The sequence below is a fragment of the Heteronotia binoei genome, chromosome 1 (assembly GCF_032191835.1).
Source record: "Heteronotia binoei isolate CCM8104 ecotype False Entrance Well chromosome 1, APGP_CSIRO_Hbin_v1, whole genome shotgun sequence".
Lineage (NCBI taxonomy): Eukaryota > Metazoa > Chordata > Lepidosauria > Squamata > Gekkonidae > Heteronotia > Heteronotia binoei.
In genome coordinates, this window is record NC_083223.1 from 209,648,548 (window position 1) to 209,665,920 (window position 17,373).

The 17,373-nt window shown below is 44.0% G+C and overlaps 1 protein-coding gene across 3 annotated transcripts in view; it reads right to left on the minus strand.

Moving 5' to 3' along the window:
* Nucleotides 1-16,962, minus strand: part of SERTAD4 (SERTA domain containing 4) — a 35,868-nt gene extending 18,906 nt beyond the window's left edge. Inside the window, exon 1 of one of the 3 annotated variants that reach the window (XM_060247286.1) lies at nucleotides 16,698-16,962. The gene's annotated coding sequence lies outside the window, so the exon portion shown is untranslated. The other 2 variants (XM_060247278.1, XM_060247292.1) reach the window with 2 other exon arrangements.
* Between the last annotated feature and the right edge of the window lie 411 nt (nucleotides 16,963-17,373).

Below are 17,373 nucleotides of genomic sequence, written 5' to 3' on the forward strand. Positions count from 1 at the left end.
GGCGCTCGCCTTCCTTTCTCACGCTGCCCTTCTCTGCTCCGATTTCTGTTTTTTTGCCCATTCCGTTGTTCCACAGCCTCAAGATATTGTCCCCTTCACCTTCTGGTGGCCCCTGTCTAAAAAGAATTCCACTTCCCTCCCCACGAGGAAAGAGGCGAAACGATTCCCCGGACCACACTCTGTTGAAGAAGCGGACCAGATCCTAGAACTGATATTCTCCCCCCCTCCAACACACACGCACATAACATCATCTACTGGAAGTAACGCACCTTTGATTTCAATTGCACTTACTTCCAGGTAAGTGCGCTTAGCGCCGCAACCTTTCCCCCAAATAAAGGCAAACCTTTACCCCTTCTGCTCCCACCCCTGCTCTTGACTCTTTCCTCAGTCCGTTTTCTTCTCTCCTTTTTTTGAAAAAGCAGTAAATCCAAACCAACCGATCCAGCCGATGCTCCCAGATTGCAACAGGATCACTTTATTCTTGCCACATACTCTGCCGGTCTCATTTGCAAAAACACAGCGACCTCAGCAACGACATTGTATGCGTGTGTCTTATGTGTGGCTGGCTGGCTTTCTCCCTCCTTTCCTCCCCCACCCTTCTTCTTTCCCTCCCCAAGCGAAACAGAGCGAGACTCTTAGGTAGTTGTTTCCATCAGCCCGATTGGGCTGAACTGGAACTGCCTCCAGTCAAAACACTGAGATTAAGACAGAAAATTGGCTCCGGTTTCAAGCCGTGAATTGCAGTCCCATAGGAGCCAAGCACAACATCAGTGGAGCAAGTAGAATATTAAACAGGAGCAGGGACTCTGGGGCCGGAGCCAGGCTGCCTGAGCTATCATCCAGTCCCAAGCCAAAAAAAAAAGGGGGGGGGAGCAGGAGCACAAGAAAACTTTCTTAAATGGGTAGGCAATCCACATCACAATCCACTTTTCCCAGTAATTCACCTACTCCTTGGCAGTGAGACGAAGCCTCCTCTCTGCTCCAATGTGCTCTCCAAGAAAGAGGAATTCCGTTTCCTTTTCATACATTTCCTAAGTCAATGCCACTACAGGAAGACAAGGGTCCTCCAAAGCAGGGGTTGGGGGTCATGCGGAACGGAAAGCCGACAGCATGTTTAGAATTAAAGTCTGTCTGGACAAGGCTGATGAAGTAGGAGGGTCAAAGCTGAAAACTGTAAGAAGTGGGTTTTCCAAGCATCTGGAGAACCTCACTTTATTTCAGCCTGGAAACGGGATGCAAGAATCCTGTGTCTGCCTTGCAACCATTTATCCAGATGCCAATGGTTGAAAGGGCAGCTCAAGCCAGCAGCACTTACAATATTTCCACTACTTCAGGATGAAAAATGGGAACAGGAAAACTTCACTGCTGCAGATTCAACATAATATTACTTAACCCGTTCATTCTGTTGTCCAGCAAAGCAGTGAATGTCCTATTTATCTATGAACTCACTGCATACTTCCAGGGATGTTTTCCGCACAGGAAGCTATTAATTTGAAATATATTCCTTTCCTTCCTGTCTTTTAACAGCAGTCTAGCCTCCCTTGCTAAAGGACCAATTTATTTAACTGTTTTGGGCTGGACAGAGAAAATCACTTCTGACTTTACTTTCTCCAGACTGGATTCCTATTGGGGGGGGGGGGGGAGACATTTGCTTTCTTTGTTATACAAGTTATACAGCAAGACAGAGTCATATAAAGCAGGCAATTCACTGAAGATATCCAATATTGTATGATTACATTTTTATTTTCATTTTTAAAGTCTCTCTGTACTGTGTAATCCGCATTGAGTCTCAGTGAGAAAGGTGGGCTAAAAATAAGATAAATAAAGATACATTTTAAAAACGCCAAAGAAAGTACACTCAAAGCCTTGGTGTTATCTCCCCCACTGAAAAGGGGATGAGAACTGATCTCCTTTAAGTAGAGGACAGGGCAGGGATTTTCTGGATTTAATCTCCAGCCCCTGCCCCCCCCCCCCCCAATATTTAATGCTGGCATTGGATGTATGGGTTTTCCCACTGCAGAACTGGAGGAGGGAGGATTGTATTTGTACAAAAACCTGTTTTCATGCATGGATCGCATTGCTGGCTTGGGGCAAATGGATGATTCACCACACGTATCATAGCACTCTAGCACATACATGTCTGTCTGAGTATGCAAATAAATTGACTATTATTTCAAATGTTTGATTGTTCCTGTAACTCAAGTGAGGAAATGCAAGATATCTCATGAGGACCTGCAAAAAGTGCCAGTATTTCATTTCCATTCTGAAATTTGTTGTTAACCCTTTCGGATATGGAGTTCACCCACAGACTGCAACCCTAAGTACACTTGCTCAGAAGCAAATTCCACCGAGTTCAGTGTGCTCATTAGCAACCATGTTTCAGCTGTGTTTCATTTGAACCCCCTTTGGCCTATCATTTCCAATCTTATTGATGTTTTATCATTTATATAGCACCTTTGATTTGCAAAATGCTATTTTGCTTATATCCCCACAACAACCCTATGAGGTAGTGTGCAATTCTTATTTTACAGATGGGGACCTGAAAGACCAATCTGTACATTCAGAGGGAAACAACCACACTTCCACAACACTAATTTTAACTGATGAAGATGGCACTGTAAATTAAATGGCTTAAAAACAAGCTGAATCTCAGGCATTCCAGGAGTCACTTTTTGTGTTTCCCAGTAAACAACCATTTCCAGAAATGCATTGTTTGTTGCCCATAAATACCTCCCAACTAGAGTTGAGTTTATGAACTGCACCCAAATTGAAACAGCCCAATCTGAAAATCTTACAAATGGCCTATATAGTATATGAAATTGTCTAGAATCCCTTTGCCAGAGCAGAACATGTAGCAGTTTCCTGATAACCTCATTTAAGATAGCACAGCAGTTGGCACAGTGATGCCAGAAGAAGCCCCTATAGTTAAGGTATCATACTTCTGCTGAACAATGGTTCTTGCCTCATGTGGCTTGGGCCAGGAAGGGCTAGTGATACTTTCTATATGAGCCATGTCTAGGGCTAGAAAAGTCAGTAATCTGCATTTAGATGTGGGCACCGGCCTTGCTTTAAAAAAGAAGAAGTCCTGATTCACACACTCAGGGAAAATCAGACACCATTACAGTATGCAAAGGACAGTCATCACCTGCGACTCCTTGAGCGCTTTCATCAGCGCTGCCTTCGCACCATCCTCAACATCCACTGGAGTGACTTTGTGACCAACACTGAAGTCCTCAAGCGGGCAGAGGTTACAAGCATCGAGGCATTGCTGTTGAAGATGCAGCTGCGCTGGGCAGGGCATATCTCCAGGATGGGAAACCACTGCCTTCCCAAGATTGCCCTGTATGGTGAACTTTCCACCGGCCATCGAAATAGAGGGGCACCAAAGAAGAGGTACAAGGACTCCTTGAAGAAATCCCTTGGTACCTGTCGCATCAACCATCACCAGTGGTCTGACCTAGCCTCAGATTGCAAAGCATGGAGGCATACCATCCACCAGGCTGTCTCTTCCTTTGAGAACGCACGCATAGCTGGTCTTGAGGACAAAAGGAGATTGAGGAAGAATCGTACTGCTACAGCACCAACCCCAAATCAGACTTTTCCCTGCAGCCACTGTGGCCGGACCTGCCTGTCCCGCATTGGTCCTGTCAGCCACCAGTGAGCCTGCAGCAGACGTGGACTACTGCACCTTTCTTAAATCTTCGTTCGCGAAGTCAAGCCGAGAGAGATGCAAAGGAACATTCCAAGCTAAAATCTTCCATCTGCAGTCTGAAATGCTATAGTCCTTTCTCTAGTCTTCAGCACCTCATTCTCTTGCACATGTAAACCAAAGGTAAGTTTCCAAGGAGTTTTACTCATCAAGGAGAGCACAACTGATATGCTAAAGACAGTAGATGTTGTGGCATTACAAGCTATTTCTGTAGTCTATGAAGCTAGAATGACTCTATGGAATTAGATGGCTTAGACCACACTAAAATACAGTACAGTGAAGGAAGTCTTTGCAAGACCATGGCTTGGATCCTGCTGAAAATTTCCAGTGATGGGACAATTTCTGCCATTGGTGCATGACTTCTCCGCTCAGATTTTTGTCTTCCAATCATATTATTGTGCATTATTTTTATGATGCTTGTTTTTATGTGTATATAGACACCAACGTGATTTCTAACAAACTTCTTGAATGGCATATCATTCTTATATTTGCTAAATCATTATGATGGATGATGTGTTTAAGGAGGCAGGATACTGAGCAAATATAAGGGTGAAATCAGAATACATCACTGGAGTGGGACTAGATCTGTGTCCCATGCCTGATGAAACAAGTGCCTAGTGTGAGAGGCAAGTTTTACCCTCCTAACTGTATCAGATGGAAGCCTATCTTTAAGCAGGCCTTCGATGCTTAACTGAAAGAGGGACATCATATAGAATGCTGGTGATCACTGTTCGAAAACTCAATGCCGCCTATATTGTACTGATGCAGCACCACAGAATTGGTTTTAAAAATTGAAAATGTAAATTATGGTTTTATATGTTTTATTGGTTTAATTGTATTGACATGATGTTGTGAGCCGCCCTGAGTCCGCTTGCGGAGAGGGCGGGATACAAGTTGAACATAATAAATAAATAATAAATAAATCTATTTTATTCTATAGAACTCCGTGGAAGCCACCGAGAACTGAGACAATCCCTTCATCTGTTTCTTGGTGTCCTGGATTCATGTACAGAGTAATGATATCTCAAGCTTTTAAGAATAGAACAAAGAGAGTGAGTTATGGCAACTGGCTATTTCATTACTCCTATCAAATTTTAATTCCATTTTTAAAACATTTATTTACTATTAATATTACCTTAATGCTATTTTCAGTTATTTTATTTAATAAAAAATGATAACAATAAATCAAAATGTGTAGTACAGAATTGAGCACAATACAGAATGCCTGGATTCTATAGGCTAGATCCATATTAATCAATTTGCAAAGTTTTGAGTGGGCTTCAGTGGTATGAAAGCCAGACCAAATTTTTATTGAACCCAGCCTTTAATCCTTAGGTTACCACAGATTTTCCATGTTGCCATGCTTAATGAGGAAACCCTGAGGCATCCAAAGCAGCCTGAAGGTTAAAATGTCAGACTTCCATTGCGGGTGTTTTACACAGTAAGAGTCTATAGTGCAGTGCTATATTGTTCTATTTGCTCACCATTCCTTCAACAACTCCATTTTCACTCACTATTCCTTTAAGTCATTATGATGCTAATGAGAGAGCTGTAATGGTGCCATTCACAATGTCAATGAAAACAAGTCTTTATGCAGTTCCAGAATGCCACTGAAACAGAAGTTAAATTTAAAATGCTTGTTACAATAATGCTGCAAAATCCAACTAAAATCCCTAAAGGCCAAAAGTAAAGTTAAGATGGAAGCAGCATTGGGTACTGCTAGGGCTTCATTAGTTAACTCAATATTCTATACAAACAGCAGGGCTACATCCACATATTATTGGGCATGGTGTTAGAATCACACTATAGGCCTGGAAGGAGTTGTTATCTAATAGCAGTGCATTTAATGTTTGATAATCTTAGGCAAGAAACTGCTATCTGGCAAGGACTTTCCTTAATGACTTTTAGTTGTCTTACAGAGAGTTTATTATGTCTATTTCATAATTCAACACAAGTGGAGAATTTTGATTAGAGTGCAGAATTAAGCATTCTGAGACTCTTGGCTTTCATCTTAAAAAAACAAGGACAGTATTCTAGCATTTATGGCTGTGAAGATAAGTCTTAGAGGTGTGTAGGAAATGCCTGATGCTTTCGCTGAACCCAAGGGAAGGAGTTTTTCAATAGTCAGACCCTGAACACCCTGCATGGCTCCTTGCTTCTCCCTAGGACTAACACAAGGATCTAATTATGGAACATAAATAAGAATATTCATTTTGCCATAATATGCATATTTATACATCACAGATTTTGGGGGGAGCAAAATTTGTATTACTTTAGCTCAGAATTTTTTAAAAAGAACATATGATACAAAACTCTGTTAACATCCAGCAAACAAAGCTAATATGAGGACTTATTTGCAATAGATCATACAAGCAGGAACCTGCAAGAACTTGCAGGAGGCATCTCATTCTGCCCCCCTCCAACTATTTCTTCTTTCCCTTTCCTGAAAACCCCCATAAACTCTCCACTTTTCCTGCTTCCTTCTTCCCTTCCCACACAACAGACTACCTACATTTATCTGCCCCTTTGTCTTCAAATTTCCCCGCCTCCACCACCAGCAGCCTCAATCTAAGAAAATTATGGTTCCGTTGTGTTGTGCCAACTACTGGGCCAAGCCCATTTGCATGGTAGGGAACCCTCAAGGACTTATGGGGTGACACCAAACTTTCCCCTGTATCCCCCTACCACACTATTTCTTCTCCTTCTCTTATCAACACCCATATCCTCTTTCCCTGACTCATTCTCTCCTTCACAGCTATTCATCAACCCACCTTTTTTCTGCCTCCAATCTTCAGCTATATGTATTATTTATTTCATTTATACCCTACCTACATCTGCAGTGGGAACCAAAGCAGCTCACATTATTCTCCTAGCCTCATTTTCTTTCCTCACAACAACCCTGTAAGGTAGGTTAGGATGAAAGTATGTGACTGGCCCCAAATCAGCCAGTGAGCTTTCACAGCAAGATGGGCTTCAAACCTGGGTCTCCCAGACTTTACTTTCAAACTATAACTGCTACATCACATTGGTGTTCATAGGATGTAAAGTAAAGTAAGTAAAGTAAAGTAAATTTATTTTTATATCCCGCCCTCCCCCGCCAAAGGCGGGCTCAGGGCGGCTCACAGACATGGAACACCATGATTAGAATAAAATACAATGTAAACAAGAGTTTAAAATACAATTCAATTATATAAATTAATTAAAATAGATAAACAGGTGCTATAAGGTGCTATAGGTCACAATCATACCTAAGATGGCTAGATGGCTACAGGTCAATTTCAATTTAGCCAGGTTCTGTCTTAAAGGCAAGCTGAAAGAGAAAGGTTTTGCAAGCCCTGCGGAACTGATTCAGGTCCCGCAGGGCTCGCATCATCTCTGGAAGTTGATTCCACCATCGAGGGGCCATTGCTGAAAAGGCTTGCTCCCTGGTTGTCTTCAGTCTAACTTCTCTTGGCCCAGGGATTTTTAAAAGATTTTGAGAACTAGATCTCAGTGCTCTCTGGGGGACATATGGGGAGAGGTGGTCCCTAAGGTAGGCAGGTCCTCGGCCATATAGGGCTTTAAAGGTAATGACCAGCACCTTATAGCGAACACGGTACACAACCGGCAGCCAGTGCAGGTCTCGCAGCCCAGGCTGTACGTGTTCCCACCGAGGTAGTCCCACCAGCAGCCTGGCCGCCGCGTTCTGCACTACCTGGAGTTTCCGTGTTCGGTATAAGGGCAGCCCCATGTAGAGGGCATTGCAGTAGTCTAGTCTCGAGGTGACCGTTGCGTGGATCACAGTTGTTAGGTCGCTGCGTTCCAAGAAGGGAGCCAACTGCCTTGCCCTCTTGAGATGGAAGAAGGCGGCTCTAGCAGTGGCAGCTATCTGGGCCTCCATTGATAAAGAGGATTCCAGTAGCACTCCCAGGCTCTTGACCCTGTGCACTGGCATCAGTGGCGCATCGTCAAAAGCCGGTAGGGTGATCTCCCCTCCTGGTCCGCCGCGGCCCACGCAAAGGACCTCAGTCTTCGCCGGATTCAACTTCAGCCCACTCAGCCTGAGCCAGTCAGCCACGGCTTGTAACGCCTGGTCCAGATTTATAGGGACATCACCAGTCCGGCCGTCCATCGATAGATAGAGCTGGGTATCATCAGCGTACTGATGACAGCCAAGCCCGTATCTCCGTGCAATCTGGGCAAGGGGGCGCATAAAGATGTTGAACAGCATCGGGGAGAGAACTGCCCCTTGAGGCACCCCACAGTGAAGTGGGTGTCTCTGAGACAGCTCCCCCCCAATAGCCACCCTTTGTCCCCGCCCTTCCAGAAAGGAGGAGAGCCACTGTAAGGCTAGCCCCCAAATTCCTGCGTCGGCGAGGCGGCGGGACAGCAGCCGATAGGTCTAGCAGCAGCAATACTGCCGAACCGCCTCGGTCCAGTTGAACAGTAGCAAGCAGCCTGGCCTAGCTGAGTCATACGAGACAGGTGGTACCAAGTCATCCAGGAATTTCTCAACCTGGAGCTGGCAACATGACTCCCTCAAAGGCCCAAATAGGCCTGGAAAGGATCATGCCCTTTTCCCTCAGAAACCCAGCCTGGATTATTGTGGTTGCCTAGCAACAGCCATTGAGGGATTACTTAAAGCTACACATTCTCCTTTCATAATTTTCAGGTTTTTAAAACCCTTCAGTCACTGGATTTAAGTATCCAAAGATTTGGCTAACTTGGCTATTAGTATATAGACAAGTGGGAACCTGCAAGAATTTGAAGGAGGCATCTCATTTCCCCTTCCCCTATTATTTCCTCTTTCCCATTTCTGAAAGCCCCTCCCACCTTTTCCCTTTCCCTGATTCCTTCTCTCCTTCCAGAGTTGCCAATCTCACCATCTCTTGGAAGCACAATGGATTTCCGAACTACAGAGGCCAGTTCCCCTTAGGATTGGCAGCTTCAGGTTTGGAAACTCCTGGAGACTTTGGGGAGGGTGAGGTTTGGGGATGGAAGCAACCTCTGCAGTGTATAGTGCCAGAGAGTCTATCCTTCACAGCAGCAATTTTCTCCTGTGAAACTGATTTCTGTCACCTGGAAAGCAGTTGGTGATGTCCAGCCCCCACATGGAGGTTGACAATCCTTGTTTTCATGGAGGGGGGCCTATGACATTATACTCCTCTGAGATTCCTCCCCTCCTCAAACTCCACTTTCCCCAGGCTCCACCTGCCAAATCTCTAGAAATGTCCTAACCTGGAGTTGACAACCCTGTCTCCTTTCCACCCAACAGCCAACCTACCTTTATCTGCCCCTCTGCCTTAAGCTTCCACCCCCATCAGCAGCCTCTGCCAAGGAAAACTGGCCCAGTTGTGTGATGCCAGCCATGAGGCCAGGCCTACTTGTATGGCAAGGAATCCTCAAGGACTTGTGGGGTGACACCTAACTTTTCTCCTCCCCATCTTATTTCCATTTTCTCTGCTGCTCCTTTTCCCTTTCTGTGCTTCATTCCCTCCTTCTGAGATATTCACCAATCTATCTTTTCTCTGCCTCTCATTGTCAGATACATTTATTATTTACTTAATTTATACCCCGCCTTTCTCTGTAGTGGGGATCAAAGCAGCTTATCTTCTGCTCCTTTTTATCCAAGCAACAATCTTGTGAGGTAGCTCGGCCTGAACATATGTGAACATATGCGACTTTCCCATAATCACCCAGTGAACTTCCACAGCAAGATGAGGCTTCAAACCTGGGTCTTCCAGATTAAAGTTGAAGGCCTAAGCATTACACAACACTGGGTATCATAGGATGGCTGCTGCTGAGCAGTAACAAGCAGCCAGACCTAGTTGAGTCATGCAAGTTGGGTGGTATCAAGTCACCTTATGGTTGCTTTCAGGCCTAGGGCTGCCTACCTCTGGGTGGGACCTGCAGATCTCCCAGAATTACAATTGAACTCCAGATGACAGAGATCTGTCCTGGAGAAAAGGACTGCTTTGGAGGGTGCACTCTATGGTATAGTATCTGGCTGAGGCCTCCCCCCCTCCCTAAACCCTGCCCTTCTCAGACTCCACCACAAAATCTCCAGGAACTTCCTAACTTAGAGCTGGCCCCAATGAGTCCTCCCTCAAGGACCCAAATAGGTCTGGAAAGGGTCCTGCCCCATCACGCTGCCTTTTATTGACCGAACCAAGTCTTGGGATCTGTGGTTGCCTAGCAACAGCAACTGAGGGAATCCATAGCTTAAAACTACAGGTGCTCCTTTTATTATTTTTGGATTTTTAAAAACTCCCCCGTGCTGTTGTTTGTTTGTTTTTTTAAATTACATCTTTCTGCAAACCTGGGACCCTTTTCAGGTTTATAGAAATATATGTCTTGCCTCCTCACAGCTCCAGATTTAAGTATCTAAAGCAGGGGTGTCAAATGTCTGGCCCACAGGCCAGAACTAGCCTGCCCAAGGCTTTTATCAGGCCCGCGGCTCTTTTCTCCCCCCTCCTGTCCTCACCCTTTGAAGCTTCAAGGCTGCCAAAGTTCCCAGCCCCTTCATCTTTGCCAGCTGCAGCAGAAAGCTCTTCCGGGCTTGCAAAGCTGCAAAGAAAATGAAGAATGGATTTTCCATTAAGGTCTCTACGCCCAGATAGAGACCATAATGGAAAATCCATTCCATGTTTTTCTTGCAACTTTGTTTGGGCTGCAATGTGTTTCAATGGAGTGGAGCTTAGTTTCACTTTCCAGGGTTCCTATGGCCATCTCAAGCTGTTGCTTCCTGGAGTTATGTCCTTACAAATAAAGGGCTGATGCTTTGAGCCAGCTTCTCTCTGCTGAATGGACCTGAGAACTGGTGCCTAGTGAGTACTCTAATCTGGGAACCTACAACCAAAGGGGAATATTACACTGGAGAGCCATTGCCAATCTGAGTAGACCCAGGGGGAAGGGGAGAAGCTTGCAATGGCCAGCCATTTTACATTTTCCTAGCCTCAGAGCATTTTATATTTTTAGTTTCTGCTGTGATCCTTTTGCTTTTTAAAAAATGCTTTTTCTTTTTAAAATTGCATTGCTAAATCCCACTATTCCTTCACCCTTTCCATTTTAAACAACATATTGCAAGAGTTTTACGTTTGTATTTTAAGTTAAAAAAAAACTTTGCGTTTTGTGTCCTTTATAAAGTTGACACCTTTGCTACCTGGCATTACATTTTATGACACTCATGGCCTGGTCCCACACAGTCCCATTTATGTCAGATCCAGCCCTCATGACAAATGAGTTTGACACCCCTGATCTAAAATTTGGTTAACATCACTATTAGAATATAAGTTAGCTAACGTTTGTACTTTGGTGGATACAGATAGGTAGCCCTATAAGTTCTAGGGAAGAAGCTGCACACTTCAGATTCCTATGGAGTCAGATTCAGGGTATGCCCATAGGGGAAATTCTAATGCTTCCAGTTCAAAGTTAATTGGACACAAATATCAGAAAATAATAGTTTGTATTGAGTTGTATTGTGCTGACCCCATGAACCTAGAGGACAGGTTTGCCATGTATACTGGAGGCATCTGCCTAGGGATCTGATATCCTATAGCAGTGGATTTAAGCTCTGATGCAGATGTGCCTTAAGATGAATTCAGAAGATGAATGCAGATGTGCCTTAAGATGAATACCATCTTAAGGGAGATGTTCCTTAAAATGAATGCCTTGTATAACAGGCAGAGCAGCCTTTTTGCGACAGCATAAACAGAGCAAGAGCCCCGTGGTGCAGAGTGGTAAAGCTGAAGTACTGCAGTCAGAGCCCTCTGCTCACGACCTGAGTTCGATCCCAGCAGAAGCTGGTTTAGGTAGCTGGCTCCAGGTTGACTCAGCCTTCTATCGTTCCGAGGTTGGTAAAATGAGTACCCAGCTTGCTGAGGGGAAAGTGTAGATTACTGGGGAAGGCAATGGAAAACCATCCCGTAAAAAGTCTGCCATGAAAACATTGTGAAAGCAACATCACCCCAGAGTCGAAAACGACTGGCGCTTGCACAGGGACTACCTTTGCCTTTAAACAACAGAGCATGGAATATAAATCATGGAATGGTCCACAATGAAAGGCTTCCTAGATTTAAACCTTACCAGATATGTACTGAATAGTTATAATTTTATTTTAACAGAATCCTCCAGAAAGATTCCCAAGGCAATCTGTTTCATTGGTCTTGAATTGTTCTTACAGTTAAGAAATATCTCATGGTATTTTTTAAAAGCTGTGTTGCTGAACCTTGAATCCATGGTTTCTTACAGCTCCTCAGTCCTTAGTAGAGTTGTTCTGTCATGTCAGCGCTGATCTGAATTACGGCATATTTTTATTGTATTAAAAACTGTATGAACAGAGACAATTCTCTGCTTCAGCTTACTACGCTTCAGAAACAAGTGAAAACAGAAGAGCTACGACTTGAATGTCCCTCGTGATACTTCTGTCCATCTCTAAGGTAGCAATTGAGGTTTTTCATCTTAATATTTTTCTTGAAAATATTTTATTAACAAATGTTTTATGCCATCTCTCCAGGACCCTGCCCAAGATGGCTTACAAAATAAAAAAAACTAAAAACATTAAAATATATTGATTTTAGTCCAGCGTTAAAAACCCATCCCAGCTTAAAAACACAGACCATAAAAACCAGATCATTGGTAGCTTAAAATAAATTTCCAGACTCAAATGGTATTTTAAATTTTTTAAAAAGTGGGTGAACAGAAACATTCTGACCTGTTGCCTAAAAGAGAGCATGTGGGCACCAAGTGAGCCTCAAGGGGAAAGACATTTCATAAGAGAGGTGCCACTACTGATGAAGCCCTTTTTCTGGTTGCATCACCTCTGAAAGCAAGAGCACAGAGAGTGGGGTTGGGAAATGAAAAGATCTTTCAGAGGTAGATAACCGCCTGGCAGACCGAATGAAGCTGATATAAAAACAAAAATATGAAGAAAATGATGAAGTAAAAGCTTAAATAAATGAGACTGTAAATATATGTTGAGAATGTAAATATATGTTAAGGATGTTACACCAGTTCTTCCATTTTCCTATTATCAATGGTGATCTGACTGGCAACATACTTATTGCTCCATTCATTCCTGTTAAATACTGTACTGGAGATGTAAGTAATAACATGTATGGTATTCTATAAAAAACAAGAAGGTTTGAACATTTACTTATGGAATCACTGTCAGATGCCAACACACCAAATATAATGCTTCTGTGCTTTGGAAAGGATAATTCTAAGAAAGTCCAGCATCTTCTACACTTGCAGCCTTAGAACTTTATTAGGTACATGTAAGTCCCCCACTGGTTTTGCTGAATGGCTTAATGCAAAAATAAAATAGAATCATATGAAAGAAACACATCATACAAGCTTAAAAACAGCTTTAACATGGAAATAATTCATGGCTTAATTCCTTAGATTTGTCAGGTATTTCTTATTTATATACTATCTTAAATTTACAATTACTATACTAGCATTCAGAGGAAAAGGCCATGTCTTTTTCATAGAACACATTTTTGTATTTTAAATATAGGCATATCTCAGTCGAACCAATGATTCTTTGACTGCCAGTGGTCCCCTGGGTCAAAAGGAGTTTTTTAAACCCCTGTATCTTTCACCTGGACATATATGGAGTCATATGTAAGAGTGTTTTACATTTCTCTAGTACTGCTTTCATCCTATACCTTGCAGCTACTTTCTTAAAGCTACTTTATCTTGAAGCTACTTTCTTAAGGCTACCATTTTGTTCAGTAAGCTTAGAGAATAAATCAATTTTTTTTAAAGCAGTGTTTTGTGTTTCCAGTTTTTTCAGAATATGGCCCCAGGATCTCATTACCACTCTTCTGAGATCCCTAGAAACAGCTGTTTTAAATAGCATGATTTCCTGCACTTTCTTTTTAAAATGTTGGGGGTTAATTAAGTGATAATTAAGCAATGGGCTATACTAATTGGCATCATTCTCATTCAGTCTTCCCAGACACTTCCATCAGGAAAGAGATATACCATCAATTATTGTACAATATAGATATGTATTGTTTATATATCAAGGCAGAGGCAGGTAGTAGGCATAAAACAGATTCCCCTTATAAATAGCTCTTCCAATAACACTGTGGATAACTACTTTCCCCAATGAATGATTCTTGGGGGGGGGGGGAGATTGGTAGAAGAGAGCATGCCTTTATGGTAAATTTAGAACTTGAATTGATCCACATGACAAGGATTTATGCAAATATACAACATTTTCATTGTCAGAGCATTTTGGCATCTAGGAACTCGAGTTCTGTTCAGTTTATTGTATGAATTGTTCCATATGAGACTGTAAAAGCCAAGAAACTGTCAGTACTTGGAAAACAATAAAATGTTTATATTCCTCCAAGATTCTAAGCCAAGTTTATTTTTTTCTCAAGTGCTGACTGCCCCATCCCTCCCACTCTGCCAGTGGCAACATCAATATTCTTGTGTGTGTAGAAGCTGCTTCTGATGAAATGTTATGAGCTCACAGGTTTTAATGCAATCTCTTAAGCACTTGCATGTGGAAATGCTACGTGAGAACAGCAGCATGTCCCAGGATCATCTGTTAGCTGGCTTCCTAAATTTTGTCTGACTTTGTCCATGGATATGACTCTGAAAAAAATTGCAGGGATGACTAATTCCCACATAGTGTTTTCATGCAGAGGCAAATCATGTGATTGCTTAAAAATGTATCTCTGAGTGCAGGAATGCTAAATGGGAAAAAGTCCTAAGATAACCTAAACACAGACTAATTTGAGTCCACGTTGGAGAAAAGCACAGCTGATAATTTTTTCACATGGGTGTGTATGTAACTAGATATATACATATATAATACTAGAAATGTATAAATCTTAAGCGAAAGAAATTGGGTCAGAGAACTCCATGTGGGCTGACAAGGGAAACCACTCCTAACAAAGAACTCTAAAAAATCACAATATGGTTCTCTTGATTCTTTAATTATTCTTCTAAAAAGAAGTACCAATTAAAGTTGCCTTTCCAACTGGCTTTGCACCCTAACGGGGCAGTACACAAATGTCACTGACATACTAAATTAGATGTTTTATGGGTTAATTATATTGCTGACTTCTTTTCTGTCCACTGAATAATGCAAACAAAAGCAAAATAAGTGTTTAGAAGCAAAAAGCAACTTGTCTTCAAGTATACTCAATGCTACTTTCTGTGAAGTTTAAGAGCTATTACTATACTTTTACAAGATTCCTTCTAAGGGAATTAAACACCAAAGGTAGGATTCCGAGGAAATGACTCACAAATATTGGCAACCAGCTTTCAAAATTAAATCCAGTCATTGCAAAACTCTACAACAGCTCAGTAACCCTTCTTAGTTCAAAATAGACTTTTCAGATGAAAACTAAGTGGAAGAGCTACTGAAGCAACTTGTTCACATTTCTTCTATATCTCCACCCTCCCCCACATAACCCCCTCAGGGGTATTACTTGAGATGCCATTTTTAGCTCAAAGTTGGGAATTTTTAATGGCTGAGTTATTGTGGCAAGGAGGGAAAATGGGAATCATTTATCTTCATGTGCTTAGGCACTGCAGCAAAATATTACAGATAAATACCTCCACAAATTGGCTAGAAGGGGCAGGGAGAGGGGTCTAAAGCAGAATCTAGTTAACACATACCTAGAGTGTACTAGAGAGATGCATGCTTCTGAATTATTGCCTTTTTCCTGTTCTTTATTTACATGGCACTCCATGAGAGTAGCCTGCATCAGATAAAAACAGGAATGCTTAAGGCAACCACTTATTAAGTGTTTCAACCAATGTCATATTTGTGTGTGCGTGTGTGTACACACACACACATCTCCTTTATGCACATATAGGGCAAGCATGCACTTGCTGCATGAATTCGTCTTCTGGACAAGAACTAAACATTCCTCACCTAGGAAGGGCTGTTTAAATATCCACCTCTTATATAGGCACCTCTTATATAGGCACACAACTCACCTCTCATTTAAATCAAATCTCCTTGCACTTGGGAGTTGTGCCTTGAGCCTAAAAAGGGTCTCCTTCCCTGTAGAGGTATTACATGTATGCATTTATGAATGTACGAATGCATGTAGGCACCCGCCTTTTGTGTAAGTTAAATATGGAGATATCTATATCTAGATACACACTTTCTCTAGATACAGGCACACTGTCACATCTCCGCTGCACCGAAGCGGCGCTGCCAGCCAGTCAGAGGGAGCTTGAGGGTAGCAGCTCATAGGCAGTTCTCTCCCCAAGGGAACCTGCTCATTGTATCCGCCTAGAGCATAAAGAGCCATCAGGAGGAGGAGGATGCTGAAACGCAGGGCTGGTGGCGGGGGGTTGAGGGTGTAATTAAAACTAAAGTGGCCTGGTTATTTATAGCCCAATGGAAAGGGTCGGGAGCTTCTCCCTAATGGAGAGCTTGGCGCAGCGTGCAGTCTCTGGCACAGGCGAGCTAGAGGAAGGAAAGAAGGAGGGAGGGCACAGGAGAGAAAAAGGGCGAGGAGAACGGCCGATTTCCCGCTACTTTCATCTTCTGCACAAGACAAGAGTGGCTGCCAGCTTCTTTCCTTCAGCCTCCCGTCCCGCCCCCCACCCACCCCTCCGTTCCGTACCCATCCGAAGCTAGGCAAGAGGTGGCGGCTGCTATGCTTCTGTCTCAAGGTGGAGAGACCCCACACAAACGGACGCCGCGCCGCCGGCCACCTTGCCCTTCCCTCCCCGCACCCCGCCTTCTCTCTCCCGAAACGGCGCCAGGGTCGGCAGCAGGACAGCCTCTCCTGTGGGTCAGTCGCTCGCGCCTCCACACACAGCCCCCCCCCCCGCGCCGTGTTAGCTTGGAACCCCCCCCCCCGTCGCCTCCTCCTCCTCCTTCCCCACCCAGCACCTGAGGAGCCGTCCGGAGCGCCGCCACTGCCAATCTAAGGGCGCCCCCTCGTAACCCTGGGCAGTCCCCCACCGCCCTCCCAGACCCCGCCAGAGGGCCGCTGCGCTGGCGTCGCCCAGAGCACCTTCTCCTTACCCTTGGCTCTGTGCGGCTAGAAGCGGCGGCGCTTCCCTCCCTCAGGATCCCGCTGGCGGCCTTTTTGAGGCTTGCCCTCAATGCCCGGTGCTGCTCCTGGGGGGTGTGAGGGCTGTCTCCTCCCTCCCGCCCTCGCTTGTGTGCAGGCGGGCTGTTGTGGTTGACGATAATGAAGAGAGAGGCTCGGTCTAAAGCAAAAGAGCGTGTGAAACCAGTCAGTCCTGTTTCTGCACATTCATGTCCCCCTGGATATAATAGCAAAAGATTTTTTTTTCCTCCTCAGGATGCCCCCAGGGTTAGAAAGGGAATATGACAAGCGCCGGGGCTTTCTGGCCCCTGCTGCAGCTGCAGCTGGCTGGCTGAGGAAGGGGGGGAGGGAAGGCAGAGCTCCTTTCTTTGCCTCTCTTCCCTCAGCGTCCAGCTAGGAGAAAGGGCAGAGGAAAGCCCTCTTTGCCTTAGGTTAAGACCCCTCTCCCTCTCTCCTCCCCTTTCCTGAGAAGCTGAAAAGCTTCTCTTGCCACATGGGCAAAAGGTCTTAATTTGTCCTCATCAAGGAGCCCATTGTTGTTTAGGGAGCCTCGCAGTTTCTGTCTGCAACCTCTTTCATCTCTTCTAGCCAATGCACCATTGATAACAAACAGATGACGGACTGCAAGGCCAGGCATTAGCTGAGGTG